The sequence below is a fragment of the Nyctibius grandis genome, chromosome Z (genome assembly GCF_013368605.1).
Source record: "Nyctibius grandis isolate bNycGra1 chromosome Z, bNycGra1.pri, whole genome shotgun sequence".
In the NCBI taxonomy this organism is placed as follows: Eukaryota; Metazoa; Chordata; class Aves; order Nyctibiiformes; family Nyctibiidae; genus Nyctibius; species Nyctibius grandis.
Genome location: NC_090695.1, coordinates 3,047,158 through 3,069,165, shown reverse-complemented (window position 1 = coordinate 3,069,165; position 22,008 = coordinate 3,047,158).

Here is a 22,008-nt window from a genome sequence, read left to right as displayed (position 1 = left end):
AAGATCCCAATAGCACTTTCTGATTCTCTAGCAAGATGAATTCTGTAATAGATACACCTACCCTGCTTTCACTTCCAAGCAGAAATCCATCTTCTCCTAAACACTGGGCTCCTTTTGGGGGTGCAATTCCTCTATCGTTCTGCATTTTCTTTTTCATATATTCTCACTTCTGAGAACACATTAGAAAATGAGGTGGATGGGTAAGATCCACTACAAACAAAGCAAACTTTCCTCAATGTACTCAGTCATGCTTGATTTCCTCATCTCCCTCTAGCTCGATGGTTTCTAGCATCCTTCCTTACTCTGCGGTATCAACAAGGGATTGGTGATTGCCCCCTCTTCAGCAAGCACCATAGCCTTTTAGTTCAGTCTCCTGGGGTAAAAAGAGCTGACAGTCTGGCTCTCTTCAGCTCACAGATGCAAAACTGTGATCTATTCCTCTCCTGGGGATCTTTGACATCAACGTACAGGAGAGCTGCTAGAACCACTTTTTCTAGAAGTCCTGTTTTAAAAGAAAAGCCCTATCCTCACTCAGGTCTTTGGAAAAGACATAAGCGCCCATCCTTGAAGAATGAGTCTGGGCTCTGAACCCAGAGCAGAGGGAGATACTCGCCTGGAAGCCAGAGACAGGCACATGCGACCTGTTTCTGGCCCAGCACTGGCAGCAAGTGGAGGCTGTTCCCCTTAACCTGGTTGCAGTCATTGCATTGAAGGACCTAAATCTGCCAGGTGCCATATAGGCAACTCATGGCCATGATGTAAATGCTCTGCATGGTTAAGATCAGGTTGCATGATGCTGAGCATGCTAATTTATAGTCTGGATATTACACCTTTCTTTCCAGTAAATATGTGCTTACGGTAGCTACACAGGTCTAATTCCAGGTTTTGATGTTTCTCCAGGTGACCAGGGACTGAAATACGAGCTTTGCATAGCCTCAAGTGTCTAATTCTATAAAACGGGAACTAGGCTCCTAGAATGCTGCAAAGCTCTTGAAAACGTTATCTTTGGCTTTTTTGTTTATACATGAGATCTATTTTCAAATGCTGACAAGGTATTTACACTGGAATTACGTTCTCCTTCATGAGCTGTGCCATTTGAGTTGCCCAAGGTGTGTTGCTTTTTTGAAAATAAATCTCTTTTATTGAAATGAAGATAACTACCAAGATCTTGAAATAGGAAGGGAGACTCTAAAGACGTTTAAAAGTGATCTATTGCTAATGATATGAGGTACGTAAACTTTTACAGAAGTGCTTTCACTCAGACATTAATTACATCTGCTGTGTGCAAGGTGAAAATACAGACGTGATAAACAATGCAACAACTCTGTCAAAGAAACATTTTATTGTCTGTTATTTTATTGTTTATTATTTCCCCATTTATAAAGACGACAAATATAAAGCATCCCCCATCTCTGAACTTTGGTAGAAAACAATCTGAGAAATAATTAAAAGAATTTAATCCTTGCAATGGTTTCTGAAACAATCTGTAGAAAACTGAGCTGAAACTGGGTCTCTGCAACCTACATATATCTCCATCCACTTCTTTTCTAAATTGGAAAGATATCCTTGGGGCATGAATCAGGGGTATGAACTGATAATTAAAATGTAGAAAACTGAATTAGGGTCAAGGCTGCATTCCTGAACAGTCTGCAAAAATGTAAATAGAGACAATTCAGGTCTTTGCCTGCATATCCACTCTCCTCTTTAACATGAGGTTAAAGGGATATCCACTGAAGGTGGACTTAGAATCTAAAATATATTGAAGAAAGTGTATTTCCATACAGTGCTCTGAAATCAGTGGCAATAATTCCCTAGTCTATTATTAAAGCCAAGAATTTCAGAGGATTACAAAGGGCCTGGCACGTATTTAGATAAAATATTCAGAGTTCTGGAATGGTTGAAGCTCTCGTGCTCCTTGGTGTGCACCATCTTTTAACTACTGAGAATCAAGAATAAACTTTCCCTGCCCTCTGAGAAGATTTTGCCTTAATTGCAAGGTCTCTGGCCTTTCAAAGCAGGTGGCCCTGGCCCCCACTGGATGATCATACAGCTGCTGCTTCTGCTGTTCTTCAGTTTTATCATCCTTGGAGAAGAAATTGTTTGCTTGATGAGATTCAACCTTTTCGAACTGCAGGTCTAAAAATGCTTGGGTATAATATGTTCTTCTTTACTGCAGGAATTACACAGACAAATAATCAGCTGGAGCACTAACAAGGTATTTGCATGTATAATTAATCACTCATATGCACAGTTTTATACGCAACTTGAACCTGATCCAGATGACTATGAAGCACCAGGTAACACCATTTTGGTTGAGTTCCTCAGGATTGATATCAGCACCTCTCTGAAGAGAAGATCAGTACATCAGTACATCAATCTTTTTAGGGAAAACCAATAATGATACAAAGACATATTCAAGCTAACTTTTAGCTACATCCCTGCATCCGGTGCTTTCATCTGATGGGGTCTGGGAGACTCCTAAATGAGGGACATTAATTAAACCTTTGAATTCTCAGATGTGCCTGTGTTCTCCTCTGACTAAGCCCAGGGGTTAAAGTGGACATTAAACTGTCTGACTAAGAACCTTTAAACTATAACCTTTAGTGTAATGCCTTAATACAGACTGAACATATGTTCTGGACACTTCTCTCCCACTAAAACTCCCAGAAAAGATTTTATCTCCCTAGGAAAGCTTGCACTTTGCTGCAATTTGAGGTTTTTCCATTGTGCCTTTCTGGGAACTGGCCCTTTACATTTGGAAACGACCTTTTAACAGCTGCTTTGCAAACAGCTACAGTGTCTGTTCAGTTTATTTATTGTAGTTATTCTTTATACTTGCTTCCCATCACTTTTTCCTTCTGATTGCTTAAGAAATGGCACACGTTGGCTCAGGGAAGCAGTGCAGCCTACAGGATTGTACATTGACTGGATGAAAAGGAAATCTTGATATTCTTCCAGGGCTTCTGTGTGTTGTGAGTCACTTCACTTGTCTATGCCTCTATTTCTAGCAGTGGAACGGATGATGTTATTTTCAAAGCACTTTTGATATAAGCTGATGAAAAATGCTCTGTAAGAGTTAGGTAATATTTCTGTTTGCATCTGCAAGCACTTAACGGTGCAAGCACTTGAAGATGCAAGTTAGCTGTGCATTTTGTTTGGCAAAAGCCATTCTTAGCAGTTCTCTCTCCTCTTCCATTAGGAAAACAATTAAAGCAAGTGATTAACCTCCCCTATGCCATTGATTTGATAATGTGCTCTGATGTTCTCCTTATTGAGCTGAACTGTCCTAATAATGTTTAATTTCTTTTTATATGCAAACTGTACTTCTGGGTCTAAGAATTTGTACTGAACATTTAGAGGTCTGACACAAAACACGCCGAGATTAGTAAAGAGATTCCAAAGATTTCAGTAGGTTTTGGATGAACTCCTCTTTTTTTTTTTTTTTTTTTGAGGGGGATTGCTGCTTTGATTAAATTGTCTAAATGGAGATATATTCATGCTGGAAATTATAAAATTACTTTAGAGATTTTTGTGGACAATATTAGGACTGGAAAACATCCTGCTACCTAACTTTCCATCCATTATTTGAAAACATTTCAAGAGGAGTAAGAATTTTCTCTTGTAGATTAACAGACACTGCAATGTAGGAAAGAGGAAAAGTCTGTTTCTGTATATAGCATGAGGTATCTATTAATAAAATTCTATAAATAACAGTCCATACTTCCTTTCCTAAACAAAAGTGTTCAACCAAATTTTAAATCAGTAACTTTCTTCTCAACTTTTCCTTAGTTTTTAATTTTTCTTAAAAATAATTGATCCAGTCCACCTCACTCCAAAATCCCTCCAAATAATCCCTACACCTATGATTTTTTTAGAGTTCAGTTAGAAAGGTAACTTGAATTAGTTGAATTCAACATTAAATTTCCATTTTCAGTGAAAAATATATTTGTTTACTAATATTTATTAGTATTTGCTGAGTTTGTTCAGCTTCATTCCATTTCCTAATATCCTAAAGCCGTGGTGGCTGAAATATATATATAACCTCTACATGTGTGCGTATAAAATTTGTCGGTGTGGACTGAAAAATACACAAACAGTCATTGTAATTTTATATATAAAATCAACAGTCCAACAGAACTTATTATTTATTAAAAGTACATAGGAATTTTCCATAAAGATGATATTAAAGTTGCATGTGCTTTTTATATTGGAAGGTGACAGCAAAAAGCCTGTGAGGGAGATGAAATGGTCTCTACGTCTGAGTGTGTTTCTTTCATATGGGTAGGCATCCAGGTTCCTAATAACAACTCTGGGGCTGGTATATTGTAACCTAATCCTCTTCAAAGCCCCCTTTTCTGTTTTGATACCATCCTCCAGAGAAGAGAGAAGTATTAGTAATATGAGCATGCATCAGTATTTCTCAGTCATTCTCTGAGCTGGTAGCCTTCCTCTCCTAGAGAAACATCTCACGAATTCAGCTGCTGCAATGCTCTGCACTGTCTTTTCCCTTGTCTGATCCCCCGTTTTCTCCAACATCTCGTCTGTGTTGTATTTTGGAAACCCCTTTCCTTTTCTTGTCTTAGATATTGGCAAAAGTATGCTCTGTTTCTTTTATACATTTACTGTTTTCTACTCACTTCATCAAAGCAAATGAGCAGTCAAGAGGCTGAAAGGTTTTCATTCATGTGATCTGCAATTTGTTTGATTTTTACAAGAATGTTCAACTTCCCTATTTTTAACAGAAATGATCTCATGACAGAGAAGCCCAAGTGCAAGCTTTCTCTTAAACAATATTTTAGCTCAGAGATGTTTCCAGGATGCTGCCTTGTAATCTAATGGTGTCAAATAGGGATCAAAACTTGACTCTTAAGCCTTTTAAAGCATCCTTTTAACATCTTTTAAAAATATTTTTCATAGTACCTTTAGACTGTGGCTAAGACTCCAAGTAGGGTTTAACATCATACCATCTTGCAAAACATTTAAACTCATAGCAATGAAACTGTGGTCTGTTATCTATCGTTAACACGGTTGGTAGCAAATGTAGATTTTATATCTCAGATTACATGTTCAGCTGTATTCTCTAACACAGTACTATTTCTGTGTAATAGGAACAGAGCCAGTATATATTTTTTTTTTTCAGCATACACAAACAAATCTATGCCAACTGTGGACCATAGATCTAGTTTTACAAATACATTTAATCTTTCAATGTCAGAAACTTATTCCTCTTTCCTTTCCTAGATTTTTTCATAATATTATTCTCCTTGAAGGGAATTTGACTTACTGACTTCTTTCATCTGTATTTCCTTTAGCTTTGGTTTTAGCTTACATTTCTCTCTATGTATCTTCATATCTATTTGATTATAGTTTTGTTCTACCTGAATGCTCATCACATCACATGCTTGAGTATGGATTATACCTTGTATATACTGCTTTCTGCATGTGTGTTCAATATCATCATGGGTTTTTTTCTGTGAGTAAACTGCAAAATCAAATTAACTTTGTCCCACTATGATTTGTGTGCAAATGCTCAACCTAAAAGTCATAAATTATTCACTAGTGGTTAAGGGAGTGTTATGGTCACTGGGTGTAGCAGTCTTGAAGAACAGATATGGTATAACATCTTCTGCAAGTGCTACTGATCATCTCAAGTGCTTCATGCACATTGTTTCTGAAATCTTCATTTTTCAATATGCATGTGTGTGCCTCTGTGTGTGCACATCCTAGTTTTTTGGTACTTTCCTACAATGGATTTGCTTTACAAATAAATGAAGCTCTGTCTAAAAACAAGGCACTGCTTTGATATGTTTGCTTCCACACTATATTTGATATTTCACATTGCTTGAATTTTATTTGCATTTTTGAAGATTTATCTTGGAATAATTTGCATGTATTTTGCCTGCATGTATATCTATGAGTCTGTGTTTCCCTCTAAAAATTTGTATTTTTTCTAGCAATACTATGCACCTATGAAATAGGGGTTTTTAAATTTAAATCAGAAACAGAAGAAAAATGAGTTCTTCCTTTTGGGGATCCAATCTAAAATCTGATTTTAAGTTAGGGACTAGGGATTTCACAAACCATGAAGAGTTGCATGGTTTATCTAACTATCCTGAATATATTACAAATCTCAAAATTTTCTTCAGTATTTACATTCTCATGAGAAACTGGTACTTACAGATTTCAGACCTTTTAAAGGAGTGCAGTACTCTTTAAATGTATTTAACACACTCAGGTAACTTTTTGGTCTTCAACACCTTGTTAAGGCTACTAAATGCATCCAAACTTCTAACCCCTTGACAGCAAAAAAATGTATTTGGAATTTAAAGTCAGACTTCATAGTTCTCGATGTCTATAATCAACTAGGTTGATCAGTTCTGGATGAAAATGTTTATGATAAGAAGAGGAAGATTTTTTTGAAAGATCAGGTTTCCCTGAACGCTGTTGTTTTACATGGACTTGGAGATTTTACTCTTGATGAAATTCTCCTGCAGAAACTCAAGATTTTCTCAAATCTGTCCATAACACTTGCATGTTACACTTGTGGAGTAACTGACCACTTCTTTGAAATCCTGAAAACATTTCAAACTGCTATTTTGAGAGGTTTTGTCTCTTGTGCAAAAGTCTTTTAGGTAACCAAAAGCCCCTACAAAATGCTGTCCTCAGCTTGGAAAACAAAGACACCCTTTCTACAACTGTTACAGAATGTACTGAGAGGCTGCAAATAGATCTACAAATAGATCTGGAGATAAAGCAACTCAGTTCTATTAACGCTAAAGGTTTGTTTGGAACTTCTTTAATTTATTAATAAAACCACCAGATGACAAAACAAAGCTTTGATCACTTGCTCTTCTGACAGACTGTAGATTTCATTTGTTTAGACTGCATTCATTCTTGAGAATTTTGCGAACTAGAAATTGCAGGTTTATGCAAAAAAATGTCATTGCCTTGATACTTACAAATGAGCTGATATTCAGATAGAAACAATATACTTCTTGTTGTCATGTTGGTTTCATAGATAAAACTTTAACAATTAAATTAGGTAATTACTCCTCCTTATGCTGATGAAGGAGAATTCACTTCTTGGTAAAAGCACTGGATATGTATACCATTCCAGGTTCTGGTATAAAATCCCCCATTAACTTTGGATAACCCCAAATCTGCAATATTTTTTCTTCTGATAAGTCGTTTGCAAAGCTAAAATCGTTAGTGTCTGTTCTGTGTCTAGTTAATGTAAGAATTAGGACAACGTAATACTAACAGAGGTATTAGCTTTCTTAAAAAATTTAAAAGATTTCTAGAAAATGTATTTTTACATTGGATTAAAATCAGCTCAATCTCTCTCTCCTGTTGGAGAACCAGTGTTTCACAGAAATAAATCAATACTTGTTGAACCAAACTGTTTCTACAATGGAGAGGAATTCCCTGGAAAGAGGCAAAGTATGCACGTTGGTTTTGTGCACCACGACAAGCTTCAGACCAATTTGCTATTTTCCAGGGATCTTGCTTGTGCTCTATCCAGCTTTACTATCAGGGTAACTAGAACAGATAGACTTTCAGTTGAGATAAATCTGTAGAGCTCCACTGAGCATTGAAATTTGATTCTATGCCAGTTTATATCAACTTGAAGATAGGGCCTTCAGGTGATAAGTTGTTAGTGGCAACTTATTCCCATGGTACAAGGAGTTCTGGCCATTAGCAGAACCTTTACTTCTATTGACTGGTATTTTTTCCCAAAATGATATCCCTGTTACAACATTAGTTATTGTAAATCATTTGAAACAGCCACATAAATATGTCTGGAGTGGTATGCTCTGGAAACCTAATCAATATGGTGTCACATTAAACAGTGAGGAACAGTGGAGTAAAGGGAATCTCTAATTACATGGAAAAGATTAATAATTCTGTGCAAACATGTGGAAATGTGTGGCGGATGTCACATAAATAACACACCCGCAGGTATAAAATGGCAATATTTTTTCTTCCCAGTTGTCAAGAGGCTGTGCTGGCCATGGGTCTGGCCTAATTTTCACCCCTCTGTCTGCCAGCTTGTTAGACCTTGTAGGCTATTGTGAGGAAGCCAACAAACCTCCTCGTATTTATCAAAGGCCATTCACGAGGCCAGTACCTACTGTAGCTGCCTTTCAGCAAGCATCTCACTTAAGCTGGTTGTCTTGTACCATCTGCAGACAAGGTGACAAGTCCTATGATGGTCATTTTGTCCTACATCACCATCAACTGTAGAAAACACCAGATGCTCAGTTTGTGGTTAGTAAAATCTTGCATGGGGATATATCAACTGAATTCAGGTTACATTCAACTGCTGTGTAAATTTAGGATGGGGATAGGCCTGGGGACTGTGGAGGAGGACTGACCACAGTCACTAGCCCTTTTCTGTCCCTTCACTGGATATTTACAGCCCTACGTTATGGAATTATAGCAAAAAGGGAGCCCCGAATCCCCCTTTAGTCATCCATGTTACACATGCCCAGACCTCCATGACTACTAATTAAGCAGATCGCATGTTTCGCCTGTTATATGATCTTTTCATCCTTCCCACCACCCTATTAATTCCCCAGCTGTGTCATTTTTGTGAAACCCACAGTTGTTAAGCACTGCTTTGGTAGGGCCTGTTTTCCTGTCACACCGAGGAATCAGAGCTGGGATCAAGGTCTCCCTCCTGCCATAGGTGAGATGGAGCTAGCGACAGCCCATAGGGATCCGGACCCTAGGGTTTATATAAGAAACAGTGAGATGTGAGTTTGACATGAATGGAATATCTCATACCCTTGCTTGCTCACTTCTCTCACTCCTCACCCAATTAGCTATCACTTGTACTCACAATTTAAGCCGTTTTTTCACCTATGACACCTGCCAATAGAAAAATATCAGATTTTCATATCAGAGGGGAAAAAAATCCCAGGAGGAACACTGAGAGTTTCTTCCTTGAAGGAAGACTGAATGGACACAGACAAAGATAAAGTAAAACAAAATTAATAAACATTTTAAAACACAAAGGTTCAGCTTTCCACCCTGGACCAAATAGTGAGGACACTACAAACAACAAATGGAACAGTTTAAAACTCTGTAAAGAGAAAACAAAAAAAAAAAAGAAAAAGAAAAATAAAGATGTGTTTTATTAGCTCATCCAGATTGCTCATGGGCTCTGGCCTAAGCCATATCATAACATTACAAATTGGACCCAGATCTGTAAAGGTACTATGTACCAGCAGAATCCTTGGGTGCTAATAAGACCATTTGCTGTTGCAGAGATAGGGATATGTGCATACTCACAGATTTGGAGCCATACGCTCAAGTTCTTTCTGTTTTGTTTTGTTTTCCCCCAAAGGGCACAATTTTTCCCTCTCTTCTACTCAGCCATTTTTACTGACATAAGTGGTTTATTCTCTGCTCTGATCTCTCCACCCAGTTTCAGAGCCTTTCTTCTCAAGGTGTCACAGCAATGCAAAGGTTAAGTCCCCTTCCTAGGCGGAGAGGCACTAGAGATACTTGAAAGCTGTCAACAATTTCAATAGAAATCTTCTTTTCACAGTGAAGGACCCTGCATGTCAAAGCAAGCTGTTCAGCAGCTTGGATTCAGCCTACTTGATCCAGTCTGTTTACCTCTTAAGATCGCTTGCAGGGTGGGTGTTTGCTCTGCACTTAATGCTGGCCTCCGCTTAAAATGTTACCAGTCTGGTAGTGCAGGTGCGTAATTCACTTGATTGTCACACCAAAGATAACACCAAAACATGCAATGGAAGTGTGATTCTGTCAGATCAAGATGCCCTGCTTCTCAACACAACTTATTTTTATTCCTGTGCCAGCCCTTTGCAACCAATTATCTCTACTCGCACTAAGTTGGAGCCCAATTATTATGGAAACTACTGAATTCTCTAGCACAGAGATGGAAAACTCTTTCTTATTTTACTCTCACGTTCGATCCAAAGGGGTTTAGACCCTGATCCAGTGCAAGAATATTCCTCAGGTTAAGTATGTGAATAATTGTGTTCCATTTTGGGAACCCAGAGCATAAACATTTTCTTGGATAATAATCCCAAAAAAAAGATACAAACCAAAGGTGTTATTGTTCCATTATAACACTGTTGTGCAATCAGGTAGTATATTTGTTCAACAATAAGCATCTACTTGCACAAGCAGCCTCATAAATTATTATGCCATTTAAATTTTGCATTTTGAATTGCTACAAAACAATCTTCCTTGAATTTTAACGCTGTCATCCACCATATTTCATTGTTGTAATACTAACATCTTAAGTGCCTTCTTTATTACAATCTTATCATCAGCCAATAAAACCGTACGAGTCATTAATTTAAGCACAACTCATTTTTGCTAGAGGTAGATGGTGGTGGCAAGGTGGGAACCCTCCTTTCTAATACTCTACATCATTTGGTGGATCAACAGAGTTTAGTTCCTCTTGTGCCATATACTTCATCTGTTGTCTTGGGCAAGTCAGTTGAGTTTGCATTCATGTCCATATTACGTGTCAAATTTAAGTATCTAACATACGTGTCACATGTGAGCTAGGAGATGGGTGCCATTACTGATAGTGGATACCTGGAGTTAACTCAGTTGCCTCATTTGTCCAGAACGATTTTAGAAGTCTTTAAAATATCTGCCTAAGGTGTTTTCATGGATTTGGTGGATATAGCACAGGTTCAAGGAAACTAACATTTCCTGTAACCTTTCCTTAGCAGCCGCACAAAGGATGTGATCCTCCTCCCATCCCCATGCACGATTCATTTCATATGTGCTTTTAAGGTAAAGCTTCATTATTAATTATGGTTACTTACCTGGTTGCTGTTAGAGTAGTATAGTATGTGCTTCCCTGAGTGTCTCTCCCCATTACAGCTCTGGGAGATAAAAAAGTATTAGATGGGAAGCATGAATGTCAAATTTCCCTTCTATTGTCTTTTGACCTCCTCTCCCCACTCCCCACCCCCTCAAATATCACAGTCTCTGATTTAATTTTCTGCAGACTGGGATTTATCCCCTAGAGTAAGGTCCCAGCGCCCAATGTACACGGAAGAAGGAGAGTTAAGATGCATTAGAAGGAGATTTAAATCAGCCAACAATCTTAGCAAAGAGTAGCCAAGAGTTTCCCAATGGTGTTTCTACATATTGAGCAGGTAACAAGTCTCAAATTCTCCCTCTCAGAAGCTTTTCTCTATATTTGAAGGAGACACTTCTGCTCACAGGAAAGCTGCAGTTCAGAGTTTACTTCTGCAGGTAGATGCCTCTGATCTTTCCTTCAAACAATTGAACAAGATACCTGTCTCTTCTTTCAAAACATGTAGAGGAGAAGGGAACAGAACATCTCGTGAGTTAGAGACTCTCCAAGTGAGAATGGGGAGTCCTAGACTCAGTCCCTGCTTCTGCCCATGTCTATCCTGCTCTTGGTGACAGATGTCCCTGGCAGCTGCTAACTGTTCCGAGCAGAGATATTTTCCACCCATCAGAAAAAAAATTCTTGGCCCAGAAGGAGGCTAAAGGCTACAGTGGGAAAAGAGAAGTTTCTGGCTCATGTTCCAAGAAACAGTCAGCTTTTTAGATGCAACAGTCATGGGATGAAGAAACACATTTGAGATGTTAGTGCTACAAGAAGACTTTCAGACCACTGCAATTCATAAAGCACTTTAAAATGGGAGAGTGCCCTTTCTAGGAAAAAGAATGGTCTAGCTAGAAGAGCTCTGGATTATAAATTGAGAGGTTTGGGTCTGTCCCTAACTCAGGAGAGCCTTGGTAAAGGAATAGTGCATTAGTGATGGTGATATTCCTGCTTCAATTCTGTTCTGATGAGAAACACAAACATAAAGTCAAGACACACTGAATCATAAATCATAAGTTCACACATTCAGTTCAGTGCTCTGTCTGAGAAATTGCTAGAATTGAGCACAAATAAGGCTCAATCCCCTATACAAGCAATCTCAGTAGCATTTCAGACTGTTTTACTCCCTAGCAATGTGTTTTCTGAACAGGAATGAGAGATGACTCAAGGCACATCCCTAGCCTCATACCAGAGCTACCTCAAACAGAATATTTAGAATATTTAGAATATTCATTCCCTGTGATCATAGTGATTTTGTTATTGCAGTACATGGTACCCTTCCTTCTGCCTAGAAACAGAATTCCTAGGTTGTGTTATATGCTCTATACTGATAACAGATGGTGGTAGCCTCAGTTGAATAGTCTCATGTTTTGGAAAACGAGTTTTGTAGCATTTTTTCTGCAAACCACAAAGTCGTGAAGTTATTTTTTTTCCAAGCTGAATGGAAGATATGTTTTTTCTGCCTAGGAAATTCTACATTATTTTAATGTAGAACTCAACAAACCTTTCCTGACAGCTATGATGATTATTTTTTAACTTAAGCTATCTTTTATTAACTGAATGTATCTGGCCAGCTTAAATGACATTCTTTTGATATTTTTTACATGTGTTCTAGTCTCTTTTTTAGCATGTATCCTAGGAGATAATGTTAGTCTGTAAGATTTTCAAAAGTCATATCATGTTATATTTACCACATGGGAAACATTTATGGTAGAAGGCATGATAGAAAATGAACTTTGTTAGAGCACCACGTTAGGTAATTACAGTTTGAAATATGTACAGTATTATCCTCCATGGATGATTAACCCACTTTTAAGGGGTGATAGGTGTTATTAATTGACCTGTTCACTGAACTCTAGAAGGTGTTTGGGAACATGCATATACCACAAATTATGATTCTGTGTCATTAATCATCCAAGTCTCCTTCATGACTCAGTAGAAGTGGAAATCAAAGGCAAAGGGCTAAGAGATGACCCATTCTTTTACAAGCCCACAGGTATATTACAATAAATAAAATTATTCAGGGCACAGTTCAGAAAGAAGTGACCTTTCTCTGTGTTTCCTGTCAGATTTAACTGTTTCTTTCTTCCCACCTCTCTTTTCTTTGATGAAGTTGCAGTCTCCTGCATTGCTTATGTTCCTCTCCAACATTGTCTCTCCATTTGAGGTCTCCCCTCCTTTTAACCCTTTTCATCCTTCTTTGTATTGTGTTTTCATTTCATTCCACCCATAGCATATGCCACATAAAGCTGACTGGGGTGGCTGTACCTGGGGCACTATGCTTTCCAACCAGTTTCATTTGACAGTTCTCAATGTGCAAAGCCATGATGGGAAAGGAGAGAAGAGTAAACAGTGTACATACACATATAAGTGGAAGGAGGTCTTCATCAGCTCAAGAAGTTTGGTATAGGGTGCCCACATGCTCCCCTGTGTACTATTACCTTGTTAATGCATATCTTTCCATGTGCACTTTCAGAAACAAAGTATAACCACTCAGATGTATAATAGATAAGGGAAAGACAGCAGACTGAAACTAATTGAGCTATTCCTTCAACAGAAATGCAAGAGAAGGGGTTATTAATATTCTTCCTAGAGGCTTTGGATGTGCTGCAATAGGTGATGAGAGATCTGCACCTGTATCCTTTGTGAATATTTAAGTATATCTTATTGTGGTGTCAGGACACAGACTTTTGTTCTGTTTGTTCTGCTAATGGGATTTAGCTTCATCAAGTAATGTTCAGCACGAGTTCTTCTAAAAGATGCCTGTATGGTTAAACTATGGTAACTTGAATGATGAGTTAAAGACTTGACTGAACACTGAGTGTTGCTTATGAAATAATCATGACTTTGAGATGATAGATAGACTTGATTCCCTGAATTTCCAGCTGAGATTTTCAGCAGGAGCTTCATTAGACAGACATGGGTTGAGCCTGTTGTAATCCAGATACAAATGAATTTGAAAAACTGTTCTAACTTAAAACTTTCCAATCTGAATAATTTAGATTGCCTGATTGCTCCCCGAACTAACATCTTCATTCCTATTTTGATGGCAGAGAGGAGTGGAAGTGTCATATCATTGTACTGAGTTTAAATAACTTCGAGAAACTTTCCCATCTAATCAGGGAAAATCAAATTCATATGTTTTGAAGATGAACAAAACGGTATAATTGTGCCAGGGGAAAATGTGTTAGTCTGAACACTGATTCTTTTCTCCAAACATAGCACAAGGGACTGATTTGCGCAGACAGGATGTAAGAGAGGACTGGTTACTGAACCCTCTGAATTTTTACAGTATACTGAAGACATGCAGAAGAGTCTAAAGTCATTAGCCTGGCTTTAGCCGATATTCTGAAGCTGAGGGAATCCAAATTCAGGGACCTCTGAGGGACCTGAATCTCTAATATCGCTTAGAATATTGATAGTACTTAATCTTAGTCTTCTGCAGAACCTGGGTCCTATTAACCTTGACCACAAACAGTTAAGTATTTAGAAGGCAATAGAGGGTGTACAGCCCTGTTTATTCCTCTCCCCTCCACACCCCACTAAGTATTGCCCAGTGCAAGGTTTATCTTGTCTCACAATTAGTCCCACCATTAGTGGGTGCAGCTATGCCTCCCACCACACCATCCTCAGCAACTTTTTCACATATTTCTGTAAGTGCTGTTATTTGTCATAAGTAATTGAAATATAAAATTTTTAAAGAAACACTAGTTTATAGCCTACAGTCTAATGTAACTGTATGTGTATATGTATGCTCATGAAATGACTTGCTTAATAAGCACCACAGTATTTTATGCATCGGTTTATAAGCTCATGGGAGAAGTCCTGCCAAGTGGCTATCTAGAAACATTTCACCTAGCAGGATTCCCTAAGAAGGTAAAATAGAAAGCTCATTTGGTTGTCCAAATAGCAACACAGCTATACACAGAACTAAAAACAACCAAGGTCCTTCCTACAACCCGTTGCCCTTCTCCATCAGATAAACAATACTTACTGACAGTCCTCATGGATCTTTGTTTAGCTGCTGTTCAAGACCAGCAACGATGAATATTTACTGATCCTCTAACTAATGTATGCCAGCATTTCACCATCTAGAGCTTAAAAGCTTCTACTTCATGTCTCCTCTGCATCTTCCTTACCTAAAAACATATGAAATTGGTTATTCTTTGACCGACTCATAACAGCCCAGAAAAACTCATTTAAAAACCCAGCTAGAGCAGAAATTATTGACCGTACTAGTGGCAGTATTTCCAGCTCTCAGTGTCTTATTTCACCTTCTTTATTCCTTAGTACAAAATAAACAAATTGCCCACACCATCTAGGGCTTCCCTGTGAAGTCTCCCTTCACCGGTGGGCTGGAGTCAGTCTCCACCTTACTTACTTTCTTCTTGTCTCTTTTGCAAAGAGAAGAAAGGAGAAAATACCACCAGGTTTCATTTTTTAATACTGGTGCCATTGTGAAGACAGGTCTGGTGATACTCCGTAGCCTTTTGCTGCCCCAGTTTGGATATTTCACTAAGGCAGAATTGATCTGATTTTGAGTTTGGGAAAATACAGTAATTTCAAACTTCTGCTCCATAAAGGACAAAGGTCTTACAATTTTAAGAGGGAGATTGACCATTAAACCACCCAGTCAGTCATATAAAATGCATGCCATAGAATTACGTACTTCTTCATACACTGAAGAACCCAATTAATAGCATTTGGTTAAGGCATCTTCCACATTTGAAGCCATTCAAACACAGAGATGCCCCTCTTTCAGCTAGCAGTTTGTTGAACACAAATTGTGTGGGATATGTACAAGTATGTATGTGTGTTTCTTGTATCTAATTTCAAATTCAGCTTGTTTTAACCTCAGTTTTATTTCTATGTTTACACAAGCCAGTGTCTTGAGAGGCACAAGACCATGTAATCTAAGTTTTGCCAAGGTTCAGACAAAGCTTTTCTAACAAACTGTAAATCATCACATAGCTCTGACAGTCCAAAAGGAGAAATCTTCCTGATGGAAAGCAGAAACACAAGGAAAAGAAGCCTAAAACCAAAGACAAGCTTTGACACTTTCATAAAAAGTATTGTTGTGAGTTTCTGCATTGTCTCTTCCTTTCATCGCATGTAGTTGTATAACCTGATTTACTTCACCCATAGATCTCCAAAGCACTCCAAAGGAAATGAGGTCCATAATTATGCTTATTTTATGTATAGAAAGACTTAGGGAAATGTAGGTGAAATGACACATGGAGAAGTTCAATAGCAGGTAGATAGCTACATCTGGAAGAAAAGATGCATAAGTTCATAGGATATCTAGGCTGAACCTCTCTTGTTTCAGCTTATGCCTATTGTTTCTTGTCCTCCTCATCTGCATCACTGAGAGGAGCCCTAATCTTTGAATTTTGGGGAGTTTTAAAATCACATTTTATGGAAATTTCCATGTAATGGGTCTGAAGGCACACTGCATTTGCAATCCTAATGTGGGATCTACCAAATACACACAAAGGGAAAAAAGGTATAGCTAAAAAAGGTAAGTTCCTGATCCTACAGAACATTTTTAAGGAGAATGTAGAAGATGAGAAGATTAGAGCTGGAATCAGACTCAGATCAAGTCACAGTTAAGATAGTAGTTAAGGTAAGTTTGGATCCTCACTCCCTACAATCATGTGATCACCACATCTCGTTATTGACGATATAAAGAGGAAGGATGTGTAAAGGAGCTACTACTATTGCCCAGCATATCTGGTGCCTAGGAATAAGGTTATTCTGACACTCTTCCTGATCAGAAAATGGCAGATCCTGTCACAGCTCCTGTTTCGTGAGATTGGGGATGCCTATGGATGGGGATGGATAAAAGGTAGGTATGGGTCTTTGTGGGTAAAATGAGAAAGAAACATGGGTTGCAGGTAGTACTAATAGGATTGTTTTCTATCAGCCTTGAGAAGGTGTGAAAAGCTGAAAAAGATCCAGAAGGAAAGAGGAATTTAAAGAAAATGCAAATGAAAGAGGAAGAAAGGGGGAAATGTGATGGAGAAATGCAACAGGAAGACATACAAAGGCAGGCAAGGCTTTTAGACACCTGAGCCTTCGCCTGTTTTGGGCTTTCACTCTGCACCCATTGCCACTGAGTCTAAGCACCAGTCCCAGAAGAAAAGCCTTTCTGATGCTAACTAATTAGAAACTGCTTTCTTTTCTTTCATGTTCTTTGTCTTCCTCTGGTGTCTTCATCCCTTTGTCCATCACCTTCTTCCTCAGCTGATTGTCTGTACAAACTGTGTTGCGATGGTATTTGGTATCAAGCTGGAGTCAATAAAGAGAATGCACGATGTTAGTCATGCAGAATGTCAAACTACTATAAATCTAATACTATATAGGAAGGAGTCTTTTATATATGAAAACTCAGATTTTGGCCACTTCTCTAACCTATGTATTACATCACCCTCTGCAAGTGCAGAATTTTTGTCTTATCTTTGTAATAAATAGCTCCACTTTGGGTGATGAGATTTGCTTATCTGAAGTTATGTCATATTAAAGTATGGATATTTTCAGGTTGAACCTCAAAAAAAAAAAAGCAAAAAGTTTAATATATTTTTTATTTCTTTATTTGTAAATATTTTTTTTTAAAATCTAGTTTGGTTGAAATTTTATAATCTAATTTTTCTAAAATGTGTTTACCTGGAATGGCATAGTTAAAATCCAAATTGGAAATGTTTTGGAAATATAAAGGGTAAATTGCAGAAATCCTGTGCACACTGACATGTAATAATTTCAAGAGATTTAAAAGTACATTTAATTTCAGTCTATTTACAATTTCAATAGAAATCTGACTAATGTCAATGTGTACAGTAAGAGAAGCTAGATACGAAGTAAGAAATAATATTTCAGTTGGAGTAATTGATACAGTCAAGAAAAAGTGAGCCAGTTTGCAGGCGCACAAGCCTTCTTTCAGAGCTAAATAAAAGCAGAACACTTCAGGTTCAGTGATTATTACCTTATTCATTTCTAGACTGCCTGACCATTTTTTCATTCCTGAACCCCAAAATCCTAAGCTGGAAGCTTTCTGGGATAGTATGGTGCCATTTTAATATGTTGTCACAGCCCAATATATTTCAAAGTCTTGCTTATTTCAGTACAAATAATGATGTCCACCTTGAAATCTGTCTCTTTGGTTTGTATCTAAATTAATTCTCATCAAAAGAAAAAAAAAAAGAAAAAAGAGATCTGATAACAAATGGCTGAAATGATGAGTGTCCTGCACAGGTCAACAAAGGGGGGAAAAAAAGACAATGAAAAGTTTGTTTATCCTGCTTCTCACAAAGCATTAAATTTGTTATTTATTTGAGCTGGTGTATTTAAAAAATTACTTACAGGTTAATAAAAATAATGTTGATAATCCTATCTGAACACCACAGCTATTGTAGTGCATTTTTCATTAGTAAATAGCTGCAACATACAGGTGTTACCACATCACTTGAAAAGAAAAGCAAAGGCTGCAGTTGCAGGAGTATTGCATGGTGCATAATTAGTACCAAAACAGGCTCCTCAGAGCAGTTAGGCAGAAGAATACTTAAGAGTTGCCATTGCCCTGAAATGGCAGTGAAATGCATAAACTTTAATGAGTGGATCCCTTTGCTACAACAGAACGAGAAGCAATCCAGCCAAGTTAAGGCTGCATTACACCTGAGATAACCAGATGTGTACCTGATCTTGCAGATCACTGAAGATGCCTGTCACTTCTACTGCTGCCCCAAAAGGTCATGCCTTGAATTTACTTTGTGCCAGGTGTTACTCAAGATCTAAAATAAGAGAAGTATGTTTGTTGCCAATAGAAATTATAAATCAGAAGATTAAATGAATGAAAACAGGAAAGAAGAACAACTAGAACTCTCTTATCTATGATACAGTTTATAATTGTGTTAACAGTAGAACATAATAAGGATTAGTAGTACAGACATCAGGGTAGTTTTGCTTCCAGGCTTCAAAGTGTCACATAATATTACATTACTCTTTATTATTCTTTAAAACTCAACCTGTAACTTTTAAGGAAACCACTGCACTCCTTTGACTCTGGACTTGTTCTGCCCTAGGACATTTGTTTGTGTTGAAAATGTCATCTCATATTGGTAAACTCCACTGAGCATCCAGAAAAGCCCAGAACATAAAAGCACAATAAATTTGTAGTCTGTGTCTACACACAACAGGTAGAGTAGTGATTCCACCATGTTCCTCGTACTGTGAGAGTGATAATAGCAGGTCTCATATATGTTCAAGAAAGGAAGCAAAAGCAATATCAGCTTAAGATACCATTGTAGGAAGAAAAAGGAAGCATGGACTTTCCTGCCATCACCATTAGATTGCTAGAGTGTAGCTTTACCACCCTAGGAGCACTATTGACACAAATATACCTCCGAAAAATCAAACCTTGAGACTTGTTCTAAAACACCTCAGCATACTTCGTGCTGAAAAACTTTTCTGAGTAAATGGAACCATTTTGCAAAACTGTGATGATTTCAATGAAGTGAAATCATCAGTGAAGTGAAGAATTGGAGGATAAAATTTATTTTGTTGTTTTTTGATTGGACTTCAGTGACAAATTTTAAAATAAATATTTTCATCTGACAGGAAGAAGCACAGCTGGGGTGGAAGATATGACATGAACAAAATGTTTCTTTTCAGTAGTGTCAGTTTTTGTGTTCCTCAGAATTTTCAGGGCTTCCCGTGAAAATATTTTGGTTTATTTATTGAAATTGTGCAGTGGGAAGAAAATACAAGGATTTAAGAACCTGCTACCTCGATACAAAATACAGTACAGCTAAGTTGATTGATATCTAAATATGGACCATTACCACACTCTGAAAGGTATTGATCATTGTTAGACACTAAGCAGGGCTAAAGACGGATTAAAGAAAATGTGTTTTCCCATTTTGAAGGACTATAATTTCTTTTCTCAATGTTGTGAGTATATTCTTTCACTGAACCTATATTTATACTCATAAGAAAACAGCATTGATGGTTCTGCAACAGAATTCAAAATGTTCGAAACCTGCAACAGGTTTATTAGAGAAACTAGTAGGCCCAGCCATTTCTAATAAAATACACTTATAAAGTACTTTGCTTTTCAGGGAAGGGATATACTCAACTGCATGTTCACATGTGTTCTCAATATTAAATGCACGGTGGTTTGAAGTGACAGAATGATTAAAAATTGAGTGTTCAGACACCTAGCCTGCAAATTATTTCTCAGCTAGCCTGTTCTCCCTGCTTAACGTATTCCTCTGAACAGCACGACTTCTGGAGTGATGCATGAGGAGAAAAGGAGGAAAATGGAATAAAGCAAGACTTTCTGTGCTGTGACAACTGACTCTGTGGAGTATTTCCTTTTGCTTGGGGATTTTGTGCGTTCAGCTGCAGCCAGCCTTCTTCCTGGCTCACCCTGCTATGCACTCCCACATTCCAGTCTGCGTGTTTGTGGTGGACGTTATGAGTTCATCTGAAGATTTTGCTAATTTATGACGTGTTTGTTCATGTTTAGGTCTCAGGAAGTTTTGTGCTGGAGACAATTCCCTACCCAGCAATCCTGCTGCAGCATGTTGTGAGATACAGAGAAGGTGTGCAGCCATGCACAGCCTTGACCCCAGAACTACGGAGCATTCAGCTTCCCTGTCAGTGGGGACCCTCACCTCTTGAGGCCACCCAACATGTGAAGGTTATATTGAAGGAAGGGCAGTTGCTGATGCCAAGACCTGCCTTCGCTAACTGAAGACACCAAACTCGCTGCATGCAACCGCCAGATCTTTCAATAAACCTGCTGTTAAAAATGATCTTCATGTGCAACACAAAGTCTATTCGCATTCCTAATCAACCCAAGAAGATAAGGGACTTCAATAGGAGCCATAAAAAGAGACTATAAGAACATCTTGATTGAGGCCTTATCATTTCCTAATTTTGATGTCCTTGGCTCTTCCTCTACACTCCCACTAATCAATCATGAAAAAGGTGGTGTGTGGAGGTCCCAGTAACCGTTTGACCTGTGCTTATCAACTTTGTCCTCTCATGAAACTGCTCACTTCCCTGTGATTCATGTGGATCAATACAGCAGAAAGGTCAGAAAAGCACTAAAGAGAGATGTCAATCAGAGAGACGTCAAAAGAAAAAGAAAGTTTGACAACATCAGGATCAATCAGGGGCTGCTCAGGAGAACTTGTCAGCTGTGATTAATGGCACTTTGTGTGTTGCTGTCATTTGGAAAACACTTTAGAACTTTTTAGATCACTGCATGGAGAAATTGAGTTTAGACTCTTTTGTTGTCCTGAAATTTTGCAGTTACAGGGTCCAGAGTGGGCCAGGCAAACTCTTTCTTAGCAAACAAAAGCCTGGTGGTGTCACGGCTGAGTAAAACTCTCCTAATTATGTTTGGGTAAGGGACAAGATGCAATTTGCACGGCTCTGGGGAGACTCTGCTCACCATCTCCATCACCCAGTGATTAACTGGGCCACTGAAAAAGAGATATTCATGAAGAAATGCTCTGAAATATGGTTACACTGCTATGAAATGGAAAGGTGGCATTCCACAAGCAGAGGTATAGTTTTTGACCCCTTCCTTAACAGGGGCTTCCCAAAGCCCAAACCCCACAGGAGATTTTGGTGCTGTGACAGTGACCTCTGCAACTTCCAACACCCTCAGAGAAGTTCCTCAAGTACAGGTGAAGGTCTTGGGAAGAGCTAGACCACTGTAAATTAGACTGTTCATAACTCATGCAGAGGACTGTGTCAGATAGACTGCTAGTTTTACCCTTAGTGTAGTAGCAGCTCTCAAGCTGGAAGGGAGCTCTGTTGAAAAAACTGAGGAGGGATGTCTTACCAAGGCCCCTTTGGGAGCTGAGAGAGAAAGGGAGAGTGAGAGAAGAGCTGTGCCACTTCTTCAAAGCCTTTTCAGTGCTCTTCTGTTCTCCTAATGTTCGTCTTTTTCTAAGGAAGGGAGTACCCAAATTTTGTGCATGGAGAGTCTGTGCCATGGTTGACAACAGAGACAAGCTGAAAGTATCCACTGGCACCATCTCGCTGAACTTGTCTTCCTACTACATACTCAGCAGTTGTGATTCGGGTCCCTTTGCTACTGGAGGAAAAATACCTGGAAAACTCAGATAGCCTTTTCAGTTAGCCTATAGTAA